Genomic DNA, 10,398 nt, shown 5'->3' with positions numbered 1-10,398 from the left:
GGGTAGGTGGGGTCGGCGACTGCAAGATGAGGGAAAATTAAGTGCCCACTGTGTTCGTGCAGCAGGAAGCACAAAAGAAGGACTGCGAACAGGTCCTCTGGCTATACGGGCCTGACCTCCAATTAATCGAGGTGGGCACCATGAACATCTTCGTCTTCTGAACCCACAACTATGGGGCGCTGGAACTGGTGATCCCACCACTGGACCGTGTCATCTTGCCTTGATTAGTCCGACAGAGTCTGCCAGACCTGGCTCGGACCTGGGGTGAGTTCCAGACTGTGGAGTGTAAGATCACCATGAATGTGTTCCTGCAGGCGCTGGAGGAACTGCTTGTCAGGTCTGCCACATGCATCGAATCCTGTACCAAGGCAAGCATTTCCACATTCCCATTAAGGAAAATGGGCTGAGCTTATCCTCCACTTCCACAAGGAGCTGAAGGCGATCCAGTAGGGATCAAAAGCCCACAAAAGGATGTTCCCGGTGCAGTGCTGCAGGCTATGCCGAACCACTCACTCCAGGGACCACCGACCTGTAGCATCCAGCCCAGTTGGACGTTTACCTCCATACCAATGACTCACCTGAAGTGATATGAAATAAAAGATGGAGGAACCTGGGACTCTGGTGCCCCCACATTACACTCCCAAAGTCATAAGGGCCTGACTCAGGCATCTTGGCCTCTAGCCCTGCCACTCAGGCCTTGGGGACCTGTACTGCCCTCTGTTCTGTATTGTGTGGTCAAGGATTGTGGAGTCAAGATGTTTAGGGAACACCTTGACCCCAAATCTGCATCTCTGTTTTCAGGCTGGATCTCCCCAGGGCTGCCACTGAGTTTTTTCCTTTAGCTGCAATTTTGGAAAAAAAAAAAAAAATGACAAGGAACAAGAAAAGAAATTCATATTCAATCCTAATGAGTAGCTAGATCTGACAATTTATCCAGGAGAGTAATGGTTATAATTTAAAATGTCTTTCAGTGAAATAGATTGATTCCAGATCCATGATTTTCCTGTATGGGGATCTTCTTTTGAGGTAAAGTGAATTCAAACTGTTCTATAACATTTGTATAATATTTAATTATAATTTTCACATATGTGCAATGTCAAGTTCATAGTCTCTTTCACTGATAATTATTGTTAGAATATGAAATAACAATACATGTTCTTCCAACTTTCTAACTTAAATTTTTGTTCTTCAGTCTTAACTGCTGTACTTGCATTCCTCCCTTCCACTGATACATTAAAATCCAAAAAGCTTCCCTGGTGGCTCAGATAGTTAAGAATCTGAGACCCGGGTTTGATCCCTGGGTCAGGTAGATCCCCTGGAGAAGGGAATGACCACCCACTCCAGTACTCTTGCCTGGAGGATTCCATGGACAGAGGAGCCTGGTGGGTTACAGTCCATGGGGTCACAAAGAGCTGGACACAACTAAGCTACTAACACTTGCACTTCACTCCTTTCATCCTTCACAAAATAGTAGCAAACCAAATTTAGCAACATATTGAAAGGTTTATATGTCATGACCCAAATGAGATTTATTCTCAGAATTCAGGGAAGTTCAACCTACAAAAACCATTCAATGGAATAAACCACAGGGGTAACAGCAACAAAGTGGTGGAGTAGGAGTTTTCTACCATCCTCCCTTCAAAGAACACTAGTTTTGACAACATGCACAAGTGAGGGTATCTTTGTGGAAGTCCAGGAGTCCAGTGAAGAAGTTCTAGCACATCCTTGGAGCAAAAAGCAAATCCAAGACTGGACCCACTAAAGACCAAAAAAGCAGTTTTATATTATTTGTGCCATTCCTCCCTCAGTGTAGCACGTCTCAGAGGCAAAAGAGACCTCCTAGGGCTGGAATTTCTTTCACAGCAGCAAGTGAGAGCATGTGAGTGAGTGCCCAGCTTCTCCCTCAGCTGTGCAGGACACTCCCAAAGAGGCCCACTTCTTTCCGGCCCTATCCAGAATATGAGGTAAGTTACACAGCTAAGAGTGGGGAGAGGCTGGGAACACAGTAGGCAGTGCTTGAAATGCATCAAAGAGATGTGAATTCTGTTTTGTAGACTCCATTAGAGGATCACCCACAAACCTCTGAAGAAGCCTTACCAGCAGATCCCCCCAACTGGCCCAAAGGCGTTCCCAACACTCTCCACACCTCACCCACACAGTCTTCTGCCTTGCAACCAGCGTCCTGTGTATGCCCCTGAGGTGGCAAGTACAAGCATTGGCAGAAAGCTTGTGAGTACATGCAGAAAGCTGGCCCAACTCTGCAAGACTGTGAGAAAGCAAACAAACTTCAACATTCCCCGATAGCTCAGTTGGTAAAGAATCCACCTGCAGTGCAGGAGATCTCGGTTTGATTCCTGGGTTGGGAAGATCCCCTGGAGAATGGAAAGGCTACACACTCCAGTATTCTGTCCTAGAGAATTCCATGGACTGTATAATCCATGGGGTCGCAAACAGTCATGAGCAACTGAGCGATTTTCACTTTCTTAAGAAAAGTAAAATTGATTCTGTCAGTTCAGGGTCTAGACTGAATCATGAAGAAATTAAACACTTGAACAAGCCAGTAACAAGCACGAAGGTTGAATTAGTAATTTTAAAAACTTCTTAAATAGAAAAGCTTAGGATGAGATGGTTTCATTAGTGAATTCTACCAAACATTTAAAAAGTTAATTCCAGTCATTCTCAAATTCTTGCAAAAAAATTGAAGGCAAAGGAATACTTCTAAACTTATTTTAGAAGGCCAACATTACCCTGACATCAAAACAAGAAAGGAAAACTAGAAAATAACAGTACAATATCCCTGAAATCATAGATGTAAAAATCCTCAGCAAAATATTAGGAATATGAATTCAACAGCATAGTAAAAGGATTATATGGTAATGAGCAAGTGGAATTTAACCCTGAGATTCAACATATACAAATCAATAATGCTGATACACCACCTTAATAGATTCAAGGAGGAAAATCATATGATCATCTCAGATGCAGAAAAGGCATTTGCCAAAATTCATCGTCTGTCATGATAAACTCTCAACAAATTAGGTATAATGATAATAAAGGCCACATATGATAAGCCCATAGCTAATAACTTTGTTGCTGTTATTGTTCAACCACTCAGTTGTGTCTGACTCTTTGTGACCCCATAGACTGCAGCACCCCAGGCTTCCCTGTCCTTCACTAGCTCCCAGAGTTTACTCAAGCTCATGTCCATTGAGTCAGTGATGCCATCCAACCATTACATCCTCTGTCATACTCCTCCTGCCTTTGATCTTTCCCAGCATCAGGGTCTTTTCCAGTGAGTCAGCTTTTCGCATCAGATGGCCAAAGTATTGGAGTTTCAGCTATAGCATCAGTCTTTCCAATGAATATTCAGGGTTGATTTCCTTTAAGGATTGACTGGTTTGATCTCCTTGTTGTCCAAGGGACTCTCAAGAGTCTTCTCCAGCACCACAGCTTGAAAGCATCTATTTTTCTGTGCTCAGCCGTCTTTATGGTTCAGCTCTTACATTCATACATGACTACTGGAAAAACTATAGCTTAACTGTATGGACTTTTATCATTCCTCTTTCCCCTGGGTCCTGGTGCACACAAGGTTTTGTGTCCTCCAAAAGTCTCTGTTTTCCCCAATCCTATGGAAGTTCTGTAACTAAATCCCACCGACCTTCAAAACGGGATTCCCAGTCCCTTTGCCCTAGTTTGGGAAGTCTAAGGTGGGGCCTAGAACCTTCACAACCATGCGAGAACTTCTTGGGTATAATTGTTCTCTCAGTGGCTCTATGGTAAAGCTAATGATGACCTCTTCCAAGAGGACTTATGCCACCACTTCACGCATCCCAAGACTACTGCTGCCAGTGCCCATCCCTGCAGCAGGCCACTGCTGACCCATGCCTCTGTGGGAAACCCTCAAACATTCACAGGCAGGTCTGGTTCAGTCTCTTATGGGGGTCACTGATGAGCATACTTGGGTTGACATACTAGGTACTGGTGAGCCTTGACATACTCCTGGGTACTGGTGAGTACCCTGGGTACTGATGAGCACAAGTTTTTATCTGTCCCCTCCGAGAGTCTCTGGCAAGTATACGTTTTTATTTTAATGTAATTGAAGCCCTCCTACCATCTTGTTGTGGCTTCTCCTTTGTCCTTAGACATGGGGTATCTTTTTTTGGTGGGTTCCAACATAATCCTGTACACGGTTGCTCACCAGCTAGTTGTGATTTTGTTGTTTTCACAGGAGAAGATGAGAGCACATTCTTCTAATCTGCCATCTGCATCAAAGCTAGCTAATATCATACTCAACAGTGAAAAGCTAAAAGCTTTTCCCATAAGACCAGGCCAAGACAAGGGTGCCCACTCTCACCACTTCTATTCAACATGGTACTGGAAGTCCTAACCAGAGCAATTAAATGATAAAAAGATATATAGCCTACATAAATAGAAATTATTTTTGGAAAATTCTTAAAGAGATGGGAATAACAGACCACCTAACCTGCCTCCTGAGAAACCTGTAGGCAGGTCAAAAACAGCAGCTGGAACTGGACAAAGAACAACAGACTGGTTCAAAATTGAGAAAGGAGTATGTCAAGGCTCTATATTGCACCCTGCTTATTTAACTTATATGAGGAGTTATATAAGTTAACATATATAATATAAACTTAAATAAGTTATGTAACATCATGTGAAATGGCAGGCTGAATGAAGCACAAACTGAAATCATGATTGCCAGGAGAAATGTCAACAACCTCCAATATGCAGATGACACTACCCTAATGGCAGAAAGCAAAGAGGAACTAAAGAGCCTCTTGATGAAGGTGAAAGAGGAGAGTGAAAAGGCTGGTTGAAAATGCAACATTCAAAAAATGAAGATCATGGCATCAGGTCCCATTACTTCATGGCAAATAGATGGGGAAACAATGGAAACAGTGACAGACTTTATTTTCTTGGGCTCTAAAATCACTTCGAACAGTGACTTCAGCCATGAAATTAAAAGACACTTGTTTTTTGAAAGAAAAGCTATGACAAACCTAGACAGCTCATTAAAAAGCAGAGGCATCACTTTGCCAACAAAGGTCCATATAGTCAAAGCTGTGGTTTTTCCAATGGTCATGTAAGGACGTGAGAATTGGACCACAAAGAAAACTGGGCACCAAAGAATTGATGCTTTTGAACTGTGGTGTTGGAGAAGACTCTTAAGAGTCCCTTGGACTGCAAGGAGATCAGTCTGTCCTAAAGGAAATCAACCCTGAATATTCATTGGGAAGACTGATGCTGAAGCTGAAACTCCAATACTTGGGCCACTTGATGCGAAGAACTGACTTATTGGAAAAGACCCTGATGCTAGGAAAGATTGAAGGCAGGAGGAGAAGGGGATGACAGAGGATAAGATGGTTGGATAGCATCACCAATTCAATGGACATGAGTTTGAGCTAACTCCAGGAGACAGTGAAGGACAGGGAAGCCTGACGTGCTACAGTCCATGGGGTCACAAAGAGTTGGACACGACTGAGAGACTGAACAACAAAAATAAATAGTAAAGGAAGAAGAAAATCTGTCTCTGTTTGCAGATGACATGATCTTTTGTAGCTAAAACTACAACAACAAAAGCCATTAGAATTAGTAAATTAATTCAATAAAGTTGCAGGACAAAAAAATTCAATAAATAAAAAATCAATTGCAGGGGACTTCCCTGGTCATCCAGTGGCTCTGTGCTCCCAGTGCAGGGGCCCCAGTTTCTATCTCTAACCAGGAAGCTAAATCCCACATGCTACCACAAATATTGAAGATCCCACGTACTGCAACTAAGACCCTGCATAACCAAATAAATTAATTAAATAAATATTTTAAAAAATCAGTTGTATTTTGAAACACAAACAATGAACTGCAAGAAAGATAAGTTAAGAAAGCAGCCCCATTGATAATAGCATCAAAAGTAATAAAATATTTAGGAATAATTTTACCCCAGGAGGTGAAATATCTCTACATTAAAAATTATAAGTGAAAGTGTTAGTTGCTTAGTTGTGTCTGACTCTTTGTGACACCGCACTGTAGCCCACCAGACTCCTCTGTCCATGGAATTCTCCAGGTAAGAATGCTAGGATGGGTAGCCATTCTCTTCTCCAGGGGATCTTCCCGACCCAAGGATCAAACCCAGGTCTCCTGTATTGCAAGCAGATATTTTACCACTGGATATAAAAATTATAGGACTTTCCTGGTGGTACAGTGGATAAGAATCTGCTTGCCGAAAATTCACATGCAATCACAAAAGATGTTGAATGGCCAGATGAACCCTGAAAAAGAACAAAGCTGGTGGCACTGGGGAAAGGGGAGAGGCAGATGAAGATGAGAGACGGTATTGGTGGGTGACTCCGTTGGCCCCTTTCCCATGGAGGGAATTCAGGGCCAGGAGATGGTGGTGGTATGTGCATGCCACCATACTAATCCATGCCTGGGTCCTCCACCATCACTGGTGCAAGTGTGGGCCAGAGGGCCTGGTCAGTCATTGGCCCTTGCTCTCTTCCTTTCCACAGTGCAGGGAAACCAGCAGTCCTGGCTTGGGCTGAATGTCCCAGCAGACTAGCTAAATGGTTACAAAACAAGACACATATATATACGCTATCTATAAGAGACCCACATCAGATCTAGAGACACAGACAGTCTGAAATCAAGGTAATGGAAAAGAAGTATTCCATGCATATGGAAATCAAAAGAAAGCTAGAGTAGCAGTACTCATTTAAGACAAAATAGACTTTTTCAAATAAAGTATTACAAGAGACAAAGAAGGACATTACACAATAATCAAGGGATCAATCCAAGAAGAATATATAACAATTGTAAATACATATGTATTCAACATAGGAGAACCTCAATATATAAGTCAAATACTAAGAGTTTAAAGGGAGAAATGGACAGTAACACAATAATAGTGGAGAACTTTAGCACCCTACTTCATGAATGAAGAGATCATCTGGACATAAAACCAATAAGTAAGCAAAGGCAGGAAATGACAAATTGAATCAGATGGGCTTAATGGATATTTATAGAGCATTCCTTCCAAAAGCAGCAGAATACATATTCTTCCCAAGTACACATGGAACATTCTCCAGAATTGACCATATCCTGGGCTAAAAAGTGAGTCTCAGTGAACTTAAGAAAACTGAAATCAAATCAAGTATCTTTTCCAACCACAACTCTTATGAGATTAGAAATCAACTATAAGGACTTCCCTATGATGCATTGGATAAGAGTCTGCCTGCCAATGCAAGGGACATGGGTTCGATCCCTGGTCTGGGAAGATTTCACATGCTGCAGAGCAACTAAGCCTGTGCATCACAACTATTGAGCCTGAACTCCAGTCTGTGAGTTGCAACTCCTGAGTCTTCCTAAGGCTCACTTGACTTTGCATTCTAAAATATCTGGCTCTAGGCTGGTGATCACACCCTTGTGATTATCTGGGTCATGAAGATCTTCTTTGTATAGTTCTTCTGTGTATTCTTGCCATCTCTTATTAATATCTTCTGCTTCTGTTAGGTCCATACAATTTCTGTCCTTTATTGTGCCCGTATTTGCATTAAATGTTCCCTTGGTATGTCTAATTTTCTTGAAGAGATCTCTAGACTTTCCCATTCTATTGTTTTCCTCTATACACAGAAGAACTATAGAAACTATACAAAAAAGATCTTCATGACCCAGATAATCATGAGGGTGTGATCACTCACCTAGAGCCAGACATTTTAGAATGCAAAGTCAAGTGGGCCTTAGGAAGGATCACTATGAACAAAGCTAGTGGAGGTGATAAAATTTCAATTGAGCTATTTCAAATCCTGAAAGATGATGCTGTGAAAGTGCTGCACTCAATATGCCAGCAAATTTGGAAAACTCAGCAGTGGCCATAGGACTGGAAAAAGTCAGTTTTCATTCCAATCTCAAAGGCAATGCCAAAGAATGCTCAAACTACTGCACAGTAGCACTATCTCACACTCTAGTAAAGCAATGCTCAAAATCCTCCAAGCCAGGCTTCAACCATACGTGAACCATGAACTTCCAGATGTTCAAGCTGGATTTAGAAAAGGCAGAGGAACCAGAGATCAAATTGACAACATCCACTGGATCACTAAAAAAGCAAGAGAGTTCCAAAAAAACATCTATTTCTGCTTTACTGACTATGCCAAAGCCTTTGAATGTGTGGACCACAACAAACTCTGGAAAATTCTGAAAGAGATGGGAATACCAGACCACTTGACCTGCCTCTTGAGAAATCTGTATGCAGGTCAGGAAGCAACAGTTAGAACTGGACATGGAACAGACTGGTTTCAAATTGGGAAAGGAGTAAGTCAAGGCTGTATATTGTCACACTGCTTATTTAACTTATATGCAGAGTACATCATGAGAAACATTGGACTGGATGAAGCACAAGCTGGAACCAAGATTGCCAGGAGAAATATCAATAACCTCAGATATGCAGATGACAACACACTTATGGCAGAAAGCGAAGAAGAGCCTCTTGATGAAAGTGAAAGTGGAGAGTGAAAAAGTTGGCTTAAAGCTCAACATTCAGAAAACTAAGATCATGGCATCCGGTCCCATCACTTCATGGGAAATAGATGGGGAAACAGTGGAAACAGTGTCAGACTTTATTTTTTTGGGCTCCAAAATCACTGCAGATGGTGATTGCAGCCATGAAATTAAAAGACGCTTATTCCTTGGAAGGAAAGTTATGACCAACCTAGATAGCATATTCAAAAGCAGAGACATTACTTTGCCAACAAAGGTCCGTCTAGTCAAGGCTATGGTTTTTCCTGTGGTCATGTATGGATGTGAGAGTTGGCCTGTGAAGAAGACTGAATGCCAAAGAATTGATGCTTTTGAACTGTGGTGTTGGAGAAGACTCTTGAGAGTCCCTTGGACTGCAAGGAGATCTAACCAGTCCATTCCGAAGGAGATCAGCCCTGGGATTTCTTTGGAAGGAATGATGCTAAAGCTGAAACTCCAGTACTTTGGCCACCCCATGCAATGAGCTGACTCATTGGAAAAGACCCTGATGCTGGGAGGGATTGTGGGCAGGAGGAGAAGGGGACGACAGAGGATGAGATGGCTGGATGGCATCACTGACTCCATGGACTTGAGTATGAGCGAACTCCGGGAGTTGGTGATGGACAGGGAGGTCTGGCGTGCTGCGATTCATGGGGTCACAAAGAGTCGGACACAACTGAGCAACTTAACTGAACTGAACTGAAGGAGGCAAAAGACCTATACTTGGAAAACTTTGAGATACTGATGAAAGAAATCAAAGATGACATGGACAGATGGAGAGATAGTCTATGTTCTTGAACTGGAAGAATCAATATTGTGAAAATGGCTAAACTACCAAAGGTTATCTATAGATTCAGTACAATTTGAGTTAAATTACCAGTGCCATTTTTCACAGAAGTAGAACAAAAAAAAATTTTTTTTTAATTTGTATGGAGACATGAAAGACTCCGAATAGCCAAAGCAATCTTGAGAAAGAAAAATAGAGCTGGAGGAATCAGGCTCCCTGACTTCAGACTACACTACAAAGCTACAGTCATCAAAGCAGTATGGTACTACCACAAAAACAGATATATAGATCAAGGTAACAGAATAAAAAAGCCAGAAATAAACCCATGCACCTATGGCCAATTAATCTCTGACAATGGAGGCAAGACTATGAAATGGGGGAAAGGTCTCTTCAATAAATGGATCTGGGGAAACTGGACAGCTACATGTAAAAAAAAAAAAATTAAATTAGAACATTCTTTTACACAATACACAAAAACAAACTCAAAGTGGATTAAACACCTAAATGTAAGACCAGATTCTATAAAACTCTTACAGGAAAACAAAGACAGAATGTTCTTTGACATAATGTTGACACTATATTTTTGATCTGTCTCTCGGAGAAATGGAAATAAAAATAAACAAGTGGGACCTAATTAAATTCAAAAGCTTTTGCACAGCAAAGGAAACCATGAACAAAATGAAAAGACAACCCACAAAATGGGAGAAAACAGTTGCAATCAATGTGACCAATAAAGGATGAGTCTCCAAAATTTACAAACAGCTCATGTAACTCTATATAAAAAAATAAATTTTAAAAAAAGTCCAAAAATGGGCAAAAAACCTACAGAGATATTTCTCCAAAGAAGGCATACAGATGGACAAGACACACATAAAATGATGCTCAACTTTTAGAGAGCATTGCTAGTTTTTAGAGAAATGCAAATCAAAACTACAATGAGATATCACCTCACACCAGACAGAATGGCCATCATCAAAAAAGCTGCAAATAGTGAATGCTAGAAAGGATGTGGCAAATAGGGAACCCTCCTACACTGTTGGTGGGAATGTAAATTGGTACAGCTACTATGGAGAACAGTATGGAGATTC

The 10,398-nt window shown here is 41.5% G+C and overlaps 1 pseudogene; it reads left to right on the top strand.

Annotated features, from left to right (window-relative positions):
- LOC104991442 overlaps positions 1–853 on the top strand; it is a 20,751-nt pseudogene extending 19,898 nt beyond the window's left edge.
- The last annotated feature ends 9,545 nt before the right edge of the window (positions 854–10,398 follow it).

Source organism: Bison bison, unplaced genomic scaffold, assembly GCF_000754665.1.
Source record: "Bison bison bison isolate TAMUID 2011002044 unplaced genomic scaffold, Bison_UMD1.0 scf7180017864192, whole genome shotgun sequence".
Classification (NCBI taxonomy): domain Eukaryota; kingdom Metazoa; phylum Chordata; class Mammalia; order Artiodactyla; family Bovidae; genus Bison; species Bison bison.
The sequence above is the reverse complement of the archived record's forward strand: the minus strand, read 5'-3'. Positions and strand labels throughout refer to the sequence as shown.